The sequence below is a fragment of the Vitis riparia genome, chromosome 14 (assembly GCF_004353265.1).
Source record: "Vitis riparia cultivar Riparia Gloire de Montpellier isolate 1030 chromosome 14, EGFV_Vit.rip_1.0, whole genome shotgun sequence".
NCBI lineage: Eukaryota > Viridiplantae > Streptophyta > Magnoliopsida > Vitales > Vitaceae > Vitis > Vitis riparia.
In genome coordinates, this window is record NC_048444.1 from 22594586 (window position 1) to 22609724 (window position 15139).

The window sequence follows — 15139 nt, forward strand, 5'->3', positions numbered from 1 at the left end:
TAGCCTAAAGATGAAGCGGAATCTGCATGGAAAGAATCCAACAAGTCAAACAAACGAAATCGACCCCACAAAACCTGAAACCCTACCCCACAAAAGATTCAATACCCCACCAAAAGCGCAGGGGGGCAATAGGAAAACCCGAATACAAACAAAACGCAGGAAAAAGCCCTAGAAGCTAACATCAACAGTCAATCGCCCAAATAGCTTCCCCAAGCAAATCAAAACCAAACCAAGAAAAGAGGATATAAGAAGAAGAGAAATCAGAATAGAGTACGTACCAAGTGTAAACTGGAAAGCAGGGTCGAAAATCGCAAATGCAGTCACCGTCACCACCTGAATGCTGCCGGTACACTCACAAGCGAAGACAAACAGTAAGCAAATGAAGCGATAAACAAAGAAAATGCAGTAAGAAAAAAGCAACGGGAGTCCACAGGCTGCTATTTATAAGAGACAGCCCCTCGGTATTCCAAGCGTTCAGCAAAACGCTATCATTAAACCGACACATTGCCTAGGGAATACCTAGAGACGGCGGCTCGCCATAAATGCTCTCCTGTCTCTTCGCCCCCGCTCGCCACGTGGCCCAATGAGAACAAAAAGCAAACTTCGGTTTCAAAAAGCAATCATTCTTTTTTAACCCGCCCATTTTGCTAAGGCAAAATCGACAAGTTAAAAAGGGGGGCATTGTAGGGACCCATCCCTGATGACACGTGGCACACGTCCCCTGACGACACGTGGCACATGATCCTACCCGGAGTATCCACATCCGGATTTCCCCAAGAGTACACGTGGCGCGTTTTCCTATCCGGACCACCGCCATCACTCATCCGGCGACCTTTCATATTCCACCCGGATATGTTCATCCGGATCATTGGCCAAACTGAGCGTGCCTCACTACGTCATTCTGACATCCTGTCACAAATCATATTCCGATACCTGCAGAGTGAAAAGACAGAAGTGACAGCTAGTCACTTCCCGCGATCTCTGACAGCCGTTCGTAGGATGAGGATGTCCCTGCCACCACCTAGTGGCATCATGGTAAACCAAAAAGCCTTCCATCATTTATGGAGGAGAGAGAATTCCTAAATGCTATATATATGAACCTTCGCACAAAGAGGAAGGTAAGCTTCTCAATACCTAGTAAAAGGCCAACTGTGCCATCTGCTTTTATCTCTCTTTCCATGGCTGACAAAACCATCGGAGAGTGTGTCCGGACCCCCTGTCCGGATGCCTTTTGCAGGAACAGCTGAATCAGGAATTCGTATTCGTTGAGATCGTATATCCATCCATTTGGCAACTACGTGGATCGCTGAGAATACGAGGCCTCAACATAGAAGGTCCAAAAAGACATTAACAACGGATACGATGAAATTGAAACTTATCATACTCATCTAAATTAGTATGCTCAAACTTCAAACCATCGCATTCAACTACCAGCTTGACCAGTTTTATAGGAAAGTTGAAATATTGACCTAAAACGTTGAGCCTTTTAAAGACATCCAAGGTTAGATCATGGCCAAACAATTAATAAGATGTTCACTCAAGAATGTCAACCAATTGGATTTATCCTACTCTTAAGGGGCAAACCTAGTGGTGTTTGTCATTTGCCATGAAAGTGGTCAAAAAGGATGTTATACCGAAAGTACAAAAAAAAAATTAGAGATTGCCAAGCAATGGAAATATGCAACATTGATGAGTATTGGAAGTTAAGTCGATTGAGGTTTGCATGATTTAAATAAAACTATGATACTATCCATGCGTGCCTAGCAATGTGTCCAGAAGTATAGGGAGATCGATTTGTCTAGAGGTCCTAACCTCATTTAGCACATGGATGCTACTCTGCGCCTATGCATGAAAACTCCTCTTAACACATGGATCACTTACCCTCATCCAAATGATTAGGAAAACAATTTTGCAAAATCTTGAAAACTATGTGGAGATTTGCTAGAGATAGAAGCTAAATATTGAGATGATGAGGGTTACGGGATAGGAAATTATCTCTTCAATATTGCAAAATCTGTAAGTACATGTTTTGTGAATTTGCGCTGCTAGCCCCCTCCAAATAACGAATTTTTGTCTTGTTCAATTTATCTCATCTTTTATAAATTCATTTCCTTTGTGCAGTAGGCATAGCATTAGTTCACCATCTCCTTGTGGGAATTTGAAGTCCTTGTCAACCAAGGCAGGCCAAGGATAAAAGAGGGTCCTCAACCTGCCTGCATCCTCCCCTAAACCCTGTAAGATTGGCAGCACATAACCTTAGTCTCAGCCTCTGGCTGATTCCAATCCATCACTGCCATACTCAGCTTACAACTCAATCAAGCCCTAGCTAAATGATTCAATTCCAATTAGATAATCAATACCCCTCTAGCTGTTCCCTTTTTCTTAGTTTCTCCTTTCTTTAATATATTTGGACATGAACTGAATTCTATATATGGCTTTTTAGTTTTGTTATTGATTTGTTTACATTTATGTGGCTTATCATTAGGTTGCAAGGACTGTGCTGATGCAGTGCAATTGAGAGCAACATGTCACCTGGCTATCAATCTTGTGATATTGACTATTTCAATGTCTCTTACATCACTCTCACTGGTTTACCAATTGAAGGGAGCGCTGGATTTCATGATATGGTAACAGGAATAACACCTTCCCTGATCCAGAGTCTAGGAGATGCTGCCTCTCTTGAGGATGCTGTGGGAACAAGTAACATCCATTCTGCAGAATTGTATGAAAAGCCATGGATGAATTCAGATGAAATATGTTTCCAGCTTCTTCAAGCCACCATATACATGCGACAAAGGTCTTTCCTCCCAATATTTTTGCGTAGAGTAGCAGAGATGTTTGAAATCATTGTTTTCATAGCCAATCAAAGCATTTATGATGAACAATTACTTGATAAGATGGAAGGTGTTGGATACACCAATATTGCAGTCTATAGAAGCGTTGAAGAAGACATCACTTGAAAAGTGTTGGATTAGAGGACTTTGGAAGTGTTCTTCACAAAGTCTTATGAAGTTTTTCAGTGATTTATGCCAACCTAATGTGATGTCTAGGTGAGTCTCTACTTTAAAGATGATACATACTAGGAAATTCCTGGATAGGAGATTTTGAATGTAACTGGTTTCTAGCTAGAATTTGACCTCTACTTCTTTTACTGAAGGATGAATACTCACAGAAAATGAGACAAGAAGGTTCAGCAAATTGTCCAAGTACAATTTCTTTATTGTTTTTCAATGTTGACACAGTATGATTTCTGTTAGTGAGTTCTTAACAAAATGGGGAAAAGTGGGCAAAATTTTGATTTTATGTTCTGGTTTTGGAAAAAGGATAAACTCGTATCCATCTATGCTAAAATTGTATTCTATATGCAAATTAATGGGTATTTGATAAATCAATTGAATAACTTAAAGTTACTTAATATATTAATTTAAGTCATTAAATAAATTAAATGTGTTTACTTAATGGTATGGCTTAAAATAAAAAATAATTTTAAGTAAAAAATAAAAATAATTAACTTATTCTTAAATTCACATCTTTATTTTACATTTTTACTCATATTTGTCCTAGTTACTTCTATGATCTCTTTTACTAATCCCAACCTTCACTGTTACTCAACTTCCTTTGTTCTACTGATAATTTATAAAGATAATTAATATGTCAACTTAATAATTTAAAATATATTTTAAATTAATATTATCAAACAACTTTAATATTTAAAGTAAAAATTAAGTAACAAGTTTTAAGTTAACAACTTAAGTATAATTTAAATTAAAGTCAATTTAAATCATTAAATAATAAATATTAAGTTTTATCAAACACCTTCTTACTATTCTACTAAAACAAGGAATTCTTTAATTTTAGTGAAATAGAAATTAACCCTATAACATTTTTTGCAATATTATTCTTTAGAATCATGAAATCATTCAATCAAAATGCTCTCAACTTTCAGAGGGTGCTACCATTGGGACGCAAAGGAGGTTCCTCAACTCAAAGGGTCAAATCTAAGTTGTCGTGACATAAGTAATCTCTATCCATGTTTATTAAAGATTGCTGACCTGAATTAACAGCAAAGGGCAGCCAAGGATATCTCCAGAGCCAGGAACATCGTATAGAAGCTCCTCAAAACATGGACAAAGTAGCTGAATCGCATCGCCCAGATGCTCGAGTGTGGTGTCTGCATCAGCCTCAATGAACAAGACGTTGTCTCAGGTGCAGTCCACCAGGAGTTTCCTATTAGACCCTTCTACAAGCCTACCTGCAAACAGGTAGTAATATACAAGCACCTGCCAGCTGTCCTAAACCGTAATGATTGTCCTGCCTCCTACAGAATAGTCATCATTGCGGTGAAAGTCAAAGTGTCAACTAGTACTACAGTTCCCTCCTGAGCACTATAAAAAACCCTCCTGAAGCATAACCCAGTACGCGAGCTGAAGCGAGCCTATTCACTTTTCTCTCAAAAGGTTCTAACCCACTTGTGTCTGACTTAAGTTTCGGAAGAGTGTGTCAAACATCCTTTGTGTAGGGAAGAAGTTCACTTAATCCCCTGTTGCTGGGTGGAAGTTCTCTGTGGCACAATAAATGAGGATCTAATTCCAATTGATTGGACACAATTCACAAAAATAAAAATAAAAATAATTTGTAATCATTTTGAAGAATAAATTTTTATTTAAAAACCTTAAATAATAAATAATTTCTTGATTTATTATCAAATAAAAATATTTTATATTAATATAAAATAAAAAAATTAAAATTTTAAAAATTTTAAAATATTCTTTAGAGTAAAATATTTTAAAATTATTTTAAAAAGTAATACTTTTTAGAATAAATTATTGATTTTTTTGTTAAAAAATTTGTTAAATTTATTTTTTGAATTAAAAAATTAGATCATATTTGGTAATGGTTTTCAAAAACAGTTTTCTATTAAAAAAAAATTGACAATCAAAAAATTGAAAACAACTCCTAATCTTAAAAATAAAAATATGGTATTTTTAGATAATATTTTTTAGTTGTTTTTCCTTATTTCTAAAAGTTACTTTAAAATATAATTATATAAATATAAAGAATAATTAAAAATAAAACATTACATAGAAAAATTATTTTTAAAATATGTTTAAAAATGTAAAAAAAAAATACCAAAAATATTTTAGATTCTTAAACAAACATTTATTTTACAAAATATTATATAATAATTTTAAAATTTTAAAACAAGTCTTAAGCTATCAATGGTTCAAGTTTGGATGCTACATGGTATTTCCATCTATACATTTGAAAGAAAAAAAAAATCATAAAATACTATCCTACATAAAATCCTAATTACAAATCTTAATTAATTAATTAATTAATAAATTTAAATTTTAAATTTTATAAATTTAGGTTTAAATTTTAAATTTTCTGAATTTAGGTTATTATTATTATTATTATTATTTTAGACATGTATGTATGAAAATACACATTTTTATGTGGGAGAATTGTGTTTTCAGCTCAGCTAAATTGGGTAATTGAGGTAAGGTCCTCATATCACTGATAATTAAACTCAAAACCCAATGAAAGAGTAGAAATGGAGAGGAATGATATTATTGTCTTTAAAAAATCCCTAAAATACCCTTAACTATTAAATGAAAAAATTAACCAATCACCTTACCTTTCTCATTCTCTCTTTGACTTTTTACCCTTCTCTCACATATTTAATAGTGGAACCATAATCATTTTTCTTCATCAAATTGAATATGAAATATGGTTAAAAATTATTATTGTCAAATGCATTTTTGAAGTGAATAACTTTTAAATACCTCATCAAATATTATTCTTTTTTCAAACTTATATTATTTCTCATATATATTAAATAATTTTTAAACACCTTATAAAATATTAGTATTATTTGTTTGTTCTAACTTGTAAATTAGATATTATCAAATATTATTTTTTTCAAATTTATAGAACATATAATAAATACTTTTTAAACACCTCAAAATATTATTAATTTTTTTTCTAACTTGCAAATTAGACACATGGTGTTTATTATTTCTCATATTATTTCGAAAATAATGTAAACACTATCATGCATATATATATATATATATATATATATATATATATATATTAATCAAGAAGACAATATTTGTAAGACTATTTTACCAACCTTCCAATAATTTTGAAAGTGTAAATAGGGTAATTGGTCGAATTAAAGTCTTCAAAATATTCAAAATTTCTCCATTCCAAAATTACCTAATTGCTCTCCACAATAATCCTAAATATTTTTTTAATAAAGATTTAAATATTTAAAACCATTAGAATAAATACTTTCTTATTAAAGAAATTTTTTCAAAGTAATAAGATAAAAATCATGCAATCTTCAAAACTATAATTACAACAAATATTTTTAATTTTAAAACTAATTTCATAATTTAAATTAATGATTTAGAAAAATAAAATTGTTATAAAAATAATTTTTTATTTTTAATTCCATTTAAATATGATTTTTTTAAATCTCTATTGATAACAATGAAATTATGTTTATAAAGGCACAATAGTAAAAATATATATTTCATTTAGTTTACTTATAATGAGCAATTCAAACATGATTGATTTTAATTTTATTTCCTATGTGTTAATTTTTGTAGGGAATGTCTTAATGACATAGTTTGGTTAAAAAAAAAAAAAAATCTATCAATAATCATCTTAATGTCAAACTCAAGTTATTTAAAATTCGTACAAAACCTATTAGGAGCCTTGTACACTCTTGTACACTTAGCACATTTTTCATGTACAGTTAATGTAATATCCTTGTACAATGACACAAAATTCATATCCCTCATAAGTTATATATCCATATAGGTGTATTAATCATTTTTGCAATGGTTTGGCTGAGAAAATGGTGAATAACTTATGATCAAATTTTTTTTCCCCAAATATCATTATTGGGGAAAATATTGAAATTTTCATGTCAGAGTTAAATAAAGTGCATGACATATGTGTACAATCCTTGGATGACAAGGAAAATAAAAAATGGTTTAGAATCGATTAAAATCATTCACTAAGGGTAATCCAATTTCTTTCTTTTTCTTTTTCTTATTTTAATAAATTTTCAATTAATTCAAATCATTAAAAAAAAAAAAAATCCTTAGTAAACAAATTTGTTACATTTCATATAACTTATTACTAAAAGTCATATTCAAAAAGTTATTAAAATAAAGAAGGAAGAAGATTAAAAAAAATTAAACTTTTTATTTTATAATAGTAAAAAAAAAACTTTAAAATACTTTTTAGTATAAAAGAAATTAAAATAGTGAATATTTATTTTAAACAGTGTTTTAATAAATAAATTATTTACTTCTAAAATGTAAAAGATAATTTTTATTTATTTAAATTAATATTTTTTTTAGAAAGTATTTTCCAAAATAGTCTTTGAATCATTAATAAAATTTTTGTTTATTTATAATTTAAAAATAAAAAATAATATTGATTTTTCAATTATTTATAAAAGAGTTTAAAAAAATAATGAAAAATCCAAAAATGGTTAAATAAGAAAGAATAGTGGCATGTGAAGAGTGGTAGAATAAAGACAAAAATGAGTAAGTTGATATTTTTGTCCATTATTATCTCATATCCTTATCATCTATGGGTGGTTGGAGGACCTTACCTTAATTATCAAGGCTATAGGGGTTGAAAACATAATTTTCCTTTTTATTTTTAGTGGTTGCTAATGGGAGACAAGGGATGTCATTGGACTTTTGAATTTGATTTCCTTTTTAAATTCCTTACTTGTTTTACTGTTATGTTGCTGTGACTCCCATTGTTCCTATCAAAGAGACCACCAATCTCAATCTCATCTATCAAAGAGACCTCAAGTGGGTATTTAATGTAGTTTAATAATTAATATGTACTTATAAAATTCATATTTTTTACTCATATATGTGATATTATTGTTGAATATATCAATAAAACAATTTTAAAATGTTGATTATTACTTTTTATATCATTTTTAAAAAAAAAATCTCCAAAATTTTGTCTCAACTATATTTTGTGACAAAATATTTCTCGATAAATCTATAAAATTGAGTTATCGATATATTCATCAAAATTGATATTTTTATTATTGTTTATATTTTATAATGATTTTATTTTCAATCATACTACCTAGTTAAGATTATTTATTTATTCTCAATGGTAAATGATTTATTTTATTTATTATCATTTATATTATGAATATAATGAATTTAAATGATACAATATTAAGATCTATTATTAGATAAGATTTTATAATTTTATTTTTATTTTAAAACAAATCTAAAACATTATCTAAGGTATTTCCTTTATTGTCAATTAAATTTGTCTTTATGTATTATATATATATATATATATATATATATATATATGAAACTTATATGACTTATTCTTCAATTTTTTGAAATTCTTATGACCAAAATTTATGTGAAAAAATATGTTATAGTATTTATATATATTTGAAATTCTTTTTCTTATTTTAACAAATTTTCCACTAATTCAAATCATTAAAGAAATCCTTAATAAAAAAATTTGTAACATTTCATATAACTTATTACTAAAAGTCATGTTCAAAAAGTTATTAAAATAAAAAAGGAAGAAGATAAAAAAAAAATTAAACTTTTTATTTTATAATAGTAAAAAAAAACTTTAAAATACTTTTTAGTATAAAAAAAATTAAAATAGTGAATATATTTATTTTAAACAGTATTTTAATCATTAAATTATTTACTTCTAAAATGTAAATGATAAAAATAAATGTAAAAGATAATTTTTATTTATTTAAATTAATATTTTTTTAAAGTATTTTCCAAAATAGTCTTTGAATCATTAATATAATTTTTGTTTATTTATAATTTAAAAATAAAAAATAATATTGATTTTTCAATTATTTATAAAAGAGTTTTAAAAAATAATGAAAAATCCAAAATTTGTTAAATAAGAAAGAATAGTGACATGTGAAGAGTGGTAGAATAAAAACAAAAATAAGTCAAGTGGGTATTTTTGTCGATTACTATCTCATATCCTTATCATTTATGGGTAGTTAGAGGACCTTATCTTAATTATCAAGCCTATACGAGATTGAAAACATAATTTTCCTTTTTTACTTTTAGTGGTTGGTAATGGGTCACAAGGGATGTCAGTGGGCTTTTAAATTTGATGTCCTTTTCACATTCCTCGCTATTTTACCATTATGTTGGTGTGACTCCCATTGTTCCTATCAAAGAGACCATCAATCTCAATCTCATCTATCAAAGAGACCTCAGGTGGGTACTTAATGTAGTTTAATAATTAATGTATACTTATAAAATTCATATTTTTTACTCATATACGTGATATTATTGTCGAATATATCAATGAGATAATTTTAAAATGTTGATTATTACTTTTTATATCATTTTAAAAAAATTTCTCCAAAATTTTGTCTCAACTATATTTTGTGTCAAAATATTTCTCCATATATCTATAAAATTGAGTTATCGATATATTTGTCAAAATCGATATTTTCATTATTGGTTAGATTTTATAATGATTTTATTTTCAATCATACTACATAGTTAAGATTATTTATTTATTTTCAATGCTAAATGATTTATTTTATTTATTATCATTTATATTATGAATATAATGAATTTAAACAGTATAATATTAAGATCTATTATTAGATAAGATTTTATATTTTTATTTTTATTTTAAAAAAAATCTAAAACAATATCTAAGGGATTTCCTTTATTGTCAATTAAATTTGTCTTTATGTATTTATATATATATATATGAAACTTATATGACTTATTCTACAATTTTTTGAAATTCTTATGACCAAAATTTATGTGAAAAAATATGTTATAGTATTTATATATATTTGAAATTCTTTTTCTTATTTTAATAAATTTTCAATTAATTCAAACCATTAAAGAAATCCTTAATAAACAAATTTGTAACATTTCATATAACTTATTACTAAAAGTCATATTCAAAAAGTTATTAAAATAAAGAAGGAAGAAGATTAAAAAAAATTAAACTTTTTATTTTATAATAGTAAAAAAAAAAACTTTAAAATACTTTTTAGTATAAAGAAATTAAAATAGTGAATATATTTATTTTAAACAGTATTTTAATCATTAAATTATTTACTTCTAAAATATAAAAGATAAAAATAAATGTTTTTATTTATTTAAATTAATTTTTTTTAAATTATTTTTCAAAATAGTCTTTGAATCATTAGTATAATTTTTTTATTTATAATTTAAAAATAAAAAATAATATTGATTTTTCAATTATTTATAAAAGAGTCTTAAAAAATAATGAAAAATCCAAAAATTGTTAAATAAAAAAGAATAGCGACATGTGAAGAGTGGTAGAATAAAGACAAAAATAAATCAAGTGGGCATTTTTGTTAATTACTATCTCATATCCTTATCATCTATGGGCGATTGGAGGACCTTACCTTAATTATCAAGTCTATCATCTATGGGTGGTTAGAGGATCTTATCTTAATTATCAAGCCTACACGAGATTGAAAACATAATTTTCCTTTTTTACTTTTAGTGGTTGGTAATGGGTGACAATGGATGTCAGTGGGCTTTTGAATTTGATGTCCTTTTCAGATTCCTCACTGTTTTACCATTATGTTGATGTGACTCCCATTGTTCCTATCAAAGAGACCACCAATCTCAATCTCATCTATCAAAGAGACCTCAAGTGGGTATTTAATGTAGTTTAAAAATTAATGTGTACTTATAAAATTCATATTTTTTACTCATATACGTGATATTATTGTTGAATATATCAATGAGATAATTTTAAAATGTTGATTATTACTTTTTATATCATTTTAAAAAAATTTCTCCAAAATTTTGTCTCAACTATATTTTGTGTCAAAATATTTCTCCATATATCTATAAAATTGAGTTATCGATATATTTGTCAAAATCGATAATTTCATTATTGGTTAGATTTTATAATGATTTTATTTTCAATCATACTACCTAGTTAAGATTATTTATTTATTTTCAATGGTAAATGATTTATTTTATTTATTATCATTTATATTATGAATATAATGAATTTAAACGGTATAATATTAAGATCTATTATTAGATAAGATTTTATATTTTTATTTTTATTTTTAAAAAAATCTAAAACAATATCTAAGGGATTTCCTTTATTGTCAATTAAATTTGTCTTTATGTATTGATAAAACAAGGCTATGAATTAATTAAGGAAAATACCCAAAAGGGGGGGTGAATTGGGTTTTTCAAAATCTTTTTCCACACAATAATATATGCACAAAACAAATAAAGGAAAGAGATAAGGTTAGAGAATTCAAACTCGGGTTTATGTGGTTCGGCCCTTCCTTGCCTACGTCCACTCTCCTCAATCTCCTAACCGAGTGAGGGTTCCACTAACTTGATGCTTCAATCAAGCTTTCAATCGTCTTACACTTGGATTCCGGCTCCAATGGGCTCTTACACAATCACTTCAAGATTTGAACCACTTGAAGGCTTTCACACTTAGTTTACACAAGGATGAACTTCAACCTAGCTTAAGGATGGCTCAAGTACAAGAGAAAGCTAGGATGAATTGCAAGGTGCACTAAGAATATGCAATGATGGTTTTGATGCACTTAAAAAGAAATGGAGAGCTTTTTGATCAAGAACAGGTAGGTAGGCTTTGAATGCAATAGTTCTCTTAGTCATAAATGAAGAGGAGCTCTCATTTATAGGTTTCTAAGCTCGGGAGACAAAAACAGCAGAAAAGTAGCCTCGACCGGACGAGCAAAGGGTCGACCGGATCACTAGCCGTTGGTGCAATTAATGCATGGCAGGTTACCGTTGCCTCGACCGGACATCGACCGGACCTCGACGGACCGACCGGACGAAGGTGAGGCTCGACCGGGAAGAACAAGCTACTGGAGAGAGAGAAATTTTTCTGCTCCCATCGACCGGACCTCGACCGGACAGGTAACCGGTCGACCGGTTGAGCCTTTTGGCCCCGAAACCTATCCTTTTTGATTTCTTTCTTTTCCAATACTTAGGCAAGGTCTTTAGGTGAGTTAATATGCCAATTTTGAATCAGTTTGCTCTAAGGTATATTTAATAAAACTCGGTTTTAAAGAAAATCAAGTTTTAGAGAATAAACCGAGTTTTCTAAGATGCATGAAAAGGTATGAACATCCTAAGTGCACTCATGCTATCATCTTACATTCATTTCCTATGATTACAAGTCTTCCAAATGATCTCGATCCCGTATTCGTTTGGTCCTTGATGAATTTTTGAGATTAAGCCTGAGATTCTTAACATTTAAAACAATTAGTCACTTAACCATGGTTTGTTATCATCAAAACCTGATTAGGAGAACCCTTGGGCTAACAATCTCCCCCTTTTTGATGATGACAACCTTGGTTATCTAGGAGACAAAGAAATCTCCCCCTCAAACCAATCATGGAATAATCAACACAAAATTTAGGAAATTTAAAGCGAGAAGACAATGTGAATCAATAAGAGTGTCATATCATATATAAGCATGAGCAACAGTACATGAAAGCATAAGTATGATATGCATGGAAATGAAAAAGTCTCCTAATGTCCCTATCCTAACATATCTCCCCTTTGGCAACATCAAAAAAGAAACGAAGGGGGATCCCAAACGAATCAAGGCTGAGGAGGTGGTGGTGGAAACACTGAACGGAGGTAAGCCATCATCTCCTCGTGCTGACTCTCCTGGCGGCTCTCAAGACGCTCAATCCTCTGTACAAGATGCTCAAACTGAGAAGTAAAGCCGACCTGATACTGATCGATGCGATCCTCCATGGAATAAAAGCGAGTATCATGAACCACTGCTAACTCCTCCATACGAGACCCGAGAGAGCTGATCTGTGCCGACAAATCCATCCAAGGTGGATGATCAGGAGTCGGAGGAGCCTGAGATGGTAGCTCGGTAAATGATGGCTGAGATGAGTGGCCTGCGGCGAAGGATGGCTCAGTCATCATAGGCTCGGGAAGATAGCCTCAACATGAATGCCCTCTGACTGACGTGGAGGCGGAATGTCAAGCTCGGGTCCTGTCTGCTCAAAGCCCCTCTGAGGGTCCAACCCATCCTCCATCTCTCTGATCTCATCCTCCTCCGCTACTCCGGGATGTCCTCGGGCCTGTCGCTCGGCTTTCCTAACCCATGACCCATCGGGGGCCTTCTCAAGCTTCATGCGTCCCAAAGAATGCTCGTCATAAGTGTCATATATGCTGGGTGCCTCAAACTCTGTCTCTCTACTCAAGTCTACCCCAGCATCCTTGAAGACACGAGTGAGGAAGCGGCCGTAAGGAAGCACACGTGTGGTACTCTCACAGCAGGCCATCATATGCCTCATCATCACATATCCTACGTGTATCCGCCTCCCGTAAGAAGTGAGTCAACAAGAAAGGCCTCATAGTAGGATACCTCATCCCATCCGATGTCCTCCACGTGGCAATAAGATGGAGCATATCATATGGTGAAGGACTCGGCTAGGCACGGTCAGACTGTGTGCTGAAGGTTTGCCCGTCCCATGGGCAACTGCAAGTCCGCACAGTCTCTGAATGGCCTCGCTAGGCTCGAACCCTGGGATAGTAGGCCATGCCTTGGCCTCATATACTGGGAGACCAACAGGAGGAATGTCAAGGATGCGGCAGATGCTATCCGGACTCAGCTCAATCTCAACTCCTCGGACAATGGTCCTAATCGGTCCTCCAAGTCCATAGGTCATCCTGGAGTAGAATGCACGCACTAAGGTCGGATAAATAGGCTCGAAATTCATCACAACTGGCAGCCATCCCATCCTGACGAAAAGTCCCTCAAACCCGAGGCTCTGAAGTTGGGAGAAATTGATGTTTCTCCTGGAACCACCTTTCTTTTGGAAATGCGCCTTGTACCTTTGATAATCCTCAACTGAGCCGAAGAGGGCGGTGTCGTATCTCGCCTTTCGGCGAGCCTCGGTCTGCTCAGGCTGCTGAGAGGGCTCAGCAGGGCGCTTGCCCTGAGCTCTGGAAGCACCCGTCTCCTTTCGAGGAGCCATCCGAATCCAAAAATGGAGATAATCACGGAGAGATGAAGCGATCAAAGAGAGAAGCCCAACTGAATAACCCTAGGCGCGGGAAAGGAGCAAAACCAGAAGATGGCGCGCAACAGAGGGAACGTCCAGATCCGAAGTCCAAAGCCGTCAGAGATGAAACCCTAGCCTCAAAATCTCGTCAAAATCACTCCAAGCCCTGAAATCGGTCCAAGAAATAGTCCAAACAGGTCTCTGAAGGCGGGAAGATGAAGAGGCTTCAAGGAATACCAGAGAACAGTGAAAAAAACTTATGCGCGGGGGCTCTTTAAATTCCCAGCCCCGACGAACCGATCGACCGCTTGGTCAACGGTCAACGTTCTCATTTTCCAATTTTTCTTGCATTTTCTTGTCTTGTGATCCTCCCCCTGCCCTTTTCAGTTGAAATCCCCAATTTTTGATGTCCAATGCCACGGGAATTTGTATTTTTGGTCAAAAATTGACCTATTTCCTAAGGGATTGCTATATGATGCGTATGAGATGAAATTTATGCAATCATAATGTATTTCCAACAAGAATTCATTAAACAAACATCAGATCAAAGAGAAATAACCCCTAGTTGTCTTCTAATATCGGAAAATTGTTCTTCACTTAGAGGTTTTGTAAAAATATCGGCAAGTTGATCTTTTGTGCTTACAAATTCAAGTGTAATGTCACCCTTTTGTGCATGATCTCTAAGAAAATGATGTCTAATTTCTATATGCTTGGTCCTAGAGTGTTGCACGGGATTTTTTGAAATATTTATGGCACTAGTGTTATCACATTTGATAGGAACATGCTCAAAAGACAAGTTAAAATCACTAAGTGTTTGTTTCATCCAAAGGATTTGTGCACAACACAAACCGGCTGCTATGTACTCGGCTTCAGCCGTTGACAAAGCTACCGAATTTTGCTTCTTACTATGCCATGAGACAAGTGAGTGTCCTAAGAAATGACAAGTGCCACTAGTGCTCTTTCTTTCAACTCTACAACCGGCAAAATCGGCATCCGAGAAACCAATCAATTCAAAATTATCACCCTTAGGATACCACAAACCAATATTCATTGTCCCTTTCA